Below are 5169 nucleotides of genomic sequence, written 5' to 3' on the forward strand. Positions count from 1 at the left end.
AACATTTCCGTTCGTTTGTTGGTTTAAGTCAGACATGTCCAAAGACTGCTTTTATTTCTGGTCTGGTGTAGTTTAAAGGTCGGTCCGATGACTTTGAGGACATTTAGTAACGAAGGCTAATATTGAAGCTAACCGCTAACACATTTCCTCCCCTTGTAGATTTACGCTACGTTTCAGAAAATTGCTTTTTTACTATTTAGAGACCGATGTGTGTTTGATCCCAGGATATTCTTTGAACAACTGGAGGATTTCTTTGATATATTTTCTCTATATTTCGTCCTCTTTGTGATTTTCTTTTTTTTTTATACCATGTGCTCTGAATGCGCTGGCTACATTCCAGCACTGTTTCTGCAAATCTGGATGGTTTCCAGGTCACAAAACATAAAACACTTCAGTTAATTTATGTTTCATATATATTTATCTGTTAGATAAAAAAAAGATAAAAATATATATTTATATCACTCCATATATCCTGTTTGATTCCATGATTTCCCTGACTACAGTCTCACATCATAGATTAAAATGTAATACAGCTCTGCCGAGCAGTACATCACTGAACTATCAGTGTGTGTGTGTGTGTGGGTGGGGGGTTGGGGCGGGGGCGGAGCGGGGGGGGGGCGCTTTTTATAGCAGCCTGCTGTCATTTACTCCATCTAGCCTGAAGACGAGTGGTGATTAAATGTCAAGATGTAGAATTCAGGATCTGATAAAACAGCCATTAGTACCTGACCTAGAATAAGACCGTCCTTGGACAGGACTAGTAAGTGGACTAGTAAGTGGATTAGTAAGTGGACTAGTCAATGGACTAGTCAGTGGACCAGTCCTGTGTAAGGACTAGTCAATTGTATTGTTAAACAGGTTGGTGATGTCTAATAACTAATGACAAGCTGGTATAAAAAATGTACAGCTAACACACATTTACTACTCAGTCCCACAGCCCCTGAATGCATCGTGGGTAATGTGACATTTGTGTGTTTGCTGTTGATTAAAAATTTTCCAGAAATAGCAAATTCTTCTGGAAAGATATCAGTTTAGCGACAATTATGGAGAGTTCTTGGCAGTGGCTAAAAGCTGTACTTTGGACATGTCTGCATTTATTTTGTTAAATGTTAAAATTAAAAATATATTATTTTGAAAATTTTGTAATGACTCTAAAATAAAAATAACAACAACAATAATAATAATAAACAAATCTTTAAGAAAAAAAACTTCCGCAGTAAAGCTAGCGCAGCAGCTAGCAGCAGCAGCTAGCATTTTCATTTTCCCACAGATGACATTGATCTCACTCACAGCAAATCACCTGACACTCAGATCACAAATCATTGTCATTAACATGTGACAGTATTGACACTGTTGTGTTTTCATGCTGTGACATGAACAGAAAACACTTGTCCAACGTCAAATATTGACAGTGAAGGCGACAGACGTCATGCACTTCTGTCTGGGCACTGAGAGTGTGAATGGTTAAATACTGAGCAACATACATATTTCAGAATGTGGTGCTGAAATGCATTATTAGATGGGTCTGTAACATGAGTTTTTTTTTTAGTTTGAAAAAGAAAAAAATTAAAATAATTGTGATGTTGATGATCTGCTGGACACAGAATCCCTTGGTTTGAGACCAGCAAACAGAGACGGATTTGTCCTTAAACTCCCTGTCACACACACACACACTGGTCTTCAAGCTGCCGTGATGAAGACGACCAGCGCTGTGGAGCAGAAGTGTTCACCACTTCACTTTTACATTCTCTAATGTTTTTCCGTCTCATTTCATTTTCAGCATCTTTGATGCTTCATTTTTTTTTTTTTTTTACAACATGCTTCCGTCTCTCCTGAGTGTTGTAAATGGATGTTAATGGATGTGCGTGGTGACCTCCTGGCATGAAAAAGGTGACATCAGTGTTCCCACCGCCGTGTCTTACAGAACTTCCTCTGGCCTTTCAGCTGTGACTGCTTTTAAAATGTGAAGTATTTTAGGAGATTTGAAATTTAAAAAAAAAGTTCTGATTGAAGTGATGTAGGAACAATGGGACCAAGTGATGACATCATCAGCAGACGTGACGGTCCGGTGATTTCAACGGTCTGGCTAACAATTAAACATTGTTGATGTCGGTCCTCGGTGTACGATGTCCTCAACTTCCGGCATTTCATTGTTTCGCCGCCGTCTCCCATAAATTTAAAATGAGAAAGTTTTGTTCCTTCATTCCTATGTACAGCGTTGGTGACATTAAAACACATTTTTTGCAGGAACTACTGAGAAGAGCGGATAAATATGTGATCACACGCTGCAATATAAGGAAGAGGACTTTGTTTACATTTGCCAGGACGGCAAAAATCAGCGACATAGGAACAGAATTCCGATGTAAGGTGAGAACGTTTTTTTTATACTTCTCCGAAAACTGAATACAGTTAGGTTTGAAAAGTTCTTTCTAGATGACTTAGGCCATTTTATCACAGATTGTATCTTGTAGCGGTATAGTGTATTAAACCCTATTGATGCTCAGCTTCAATGGGTTTCAATGTGGCATTTAGGAGACAGTGTCTCTACAGAGACATTTTTATGTACAGAAAGATAATTTTTAGTTTTACACGTCAACAAAAATCTCCTTTTTGAATCTGTTTTGTAAACAAAAAAAATCAGTTATTTCAAAGGTACGTTGTCTCAGACCCTCAGGTTCTTGGCTGAAGCCTTGTTAAGCTCCTAACACTAACTGCAGGACTGCGACAACGTTCCTCAGCTCACAGCTGATCCAGTGTCGGCCGTAACAGCAGCAGGCAGGTCATCTCATTTAATGATCGTGGAATTTAATTCAATTTTGCTGCTGCTGTAAAGTGTGTTCCTCTCTTTAGGCTGAAAGAGACTTTACAAAGGCAGAGGAAGTGTGAGGACATGAGGACACACTGAGGAGGCAGTCGCAGGAGGACGACAGAGGTGATGGAGAGGAAAGAAGAGGAAAGAAGAGGAGGAAGAGGAGGCGGAGGAGAAGAAGTAGAAGACGAAGAAGAAGAAGGAGGAGGTGGAGGAGTGGGATGAGCTCAGATCTTCAGTTGTACCCGGCTTTCTTACCTCTGATTGGTGTACCACCTGGTGAGGTAATTTGGATGCAAATGAGATTGGAGATAAACATTAGTTTAAAGGAAACAAGGAAACAGCAAAGGTAAAAAATAACCAGACAGGGAGGAGGAGCAGACGGGAGGAGGAGAACACCAGTGGTTTTCTGTAAGAAGCTCATTATTCCACACTGAACAGGTCACAGCGTTAGCTGCGGGTAAGAAACAGGCGTGATGATTACTTCAACGCAAAACTGTTTCCTCCTCCTGATTGGCTCTGATATACATTCATGACATTTTCTCCCCACAAGCTGTCGCAGTGATGTTCTCCAGCTGCTGTCATTTCTGCACTCACAGAACTGCCCATAACCGCTCCTCCTACCCCCCTCCCCCCACACCTGATTTTTAAATGACAACACATGGTTCTATTAGGCAGCCGAGCACTAATTCACCGGCAACCATTCGGCCGGCGTTCCCACCCAGAGGCCTGGTTTTCTCCACTTTTCTGCTTGTAAATGTAACATGGGAGACCGCGGACCCAGACTCCCAACACGTCCATCAATTCCACAGGCCTGACAAACAGAAACCGCCTCCTCTGGCTCTGATGCAATCGGAGGAAACATGCGCCCACTCCCTGAAACGGACTAGAACTCTGCTGCATCACTGCTGGAGAGCTATCGTCGTCCAAATTTAGCAAACAAGGAGCTGCAGCTTTATTAGGCGTTTTCTTTTATTTGGGTCGTTAGTCGTGCAGCAGTTCCTCTCTGTGATATTTGGGGAAAATAAAGTATGTCAAAGAAAAATGCACAAATGAGGTTTTAATCCTGTTTCCTCAAAGATAAATGTACAAATAAGGAGAGGGGGTCGGGGGTGTGGGTCATGACTGTTTCTGCTGGTTTAACCTCAGCTCTTCAACCCAACATTTAATGCCTTTTTTCTCATCCAAAGATTTTTCTTCTTCCTTCATTTTTCTTAAGTGTCAAACAAAACAGAAATTCCTTAAAAAACCCAAATACTACTAAATCATAAATATAACTCTGTCCAGGCGGTAAATTATTCATCACAGATTATACTACACACCCTGTGTTCTGCCTTGGATATCTTTATACATTATTTAAAGCAAAGGTTTTGAAATGTTTTCAGCCATTTTGGATTGTTTGGAAGAATAAAATAAATTCAAAATTTGCTTCAATCTGAAATAAGCTGACGTAACAGAATGGATAACAAAAAATAGTAAAAAAAAAATAGGACTTTAATCTACTTTCCTATTGGTTCAGACTGCTGCCAGTCAAACTACTGTGACGACGACTTCCCAAACAGCAGGTCTTCTGATTTGACTGTTACAAATTAAAAACATATTCCTAATATTTCCTAATTTGTGGTGGGAATTATGACATGAAGTGGAACAGCAGAACCGTTGGCTGCTTCAGTCTCATGAATCCCTGCTGCCACATCATCGTTTCACAGGAGCCACTGAGGCGGAGCAGGTCAGCTCCAGGGAGGAGGGGAGGAGGATCGGTACCATGCAGATGCCAGCGGTCTGCATAATAAACCATGTCACTCCTGAGTCAACAGGAAGACACAAGGAAGGGGAGGAAGAGGTGGTGGAGGAGGAGGAGGGACAGCGACTGCAGAGAGGAGAGGGAGGAGGTGCTGGAAGCCGTGCGTCCCCTGAGGTCTCATGAAGAAGACATCAGCAGTCGGGACGGAGATCTGCCATGAACCTCACTCCAGCGTGGAATCGTGGCGACATGGCAGATTTCAACGTGTGCTGAGAGAAATAATGGGATTTTGTTTTATTTTCCAGACTGAAAGAAGCGCCCCCTGCAGGAGAGTCCATCAGAACAGGAGGCAGAAGGAGAACAGCTTCATATCTCCCTTGGTGACTGATCTGGATCTGGGTCCAAACTGACCTGCACTTGTGTCCAGGTCTGGTCCAGTTTGAGGACCGGAGAGAACTCCGGGCACATGGAAATCTGACGGGTTATTGATTCTATAATTCACTGTTCTAGCTAATGATGTCTATGGTTCTGGAGGAGAACGAGACACAGAACGTTCCCACAGGGGTTGTGTTTTATAACCTGAAGAAATGACTTGTCAAAGACGTGGCCTTTTACC

At 41.9% G+C, this 5169-nt stretch overlaps 1 protein-coding gene across 10 annotated transcripts in view; it reads right to left on the minus strand.

The window, feature by feature from the left end:
* The window catches only part of ptprfa (protein tyrosine phosphatase receptor type Fa), a 200737-nt gene that overhangs the window by 89648 nt on the left and 105920 nt on the right, over positions 1 to 5169 (minus strand). The window lies entirely within an intron of this gene.

Source organism: Cynoglossus semilaevis, chromosome 2, assembly GCF_000523025.1.
Source record: "Cynoglossus semilaevis isolate Cse_v1.0 chromosome 2, Cse_v1.0, whole genome shotgun sequence".
NCBI lineage: Eukaryota > Metazoa > Chordata > Actinopteri > Pleuronectiformes > Cynoglossidae > Cynoglossus > Cynoglossus semilaevis.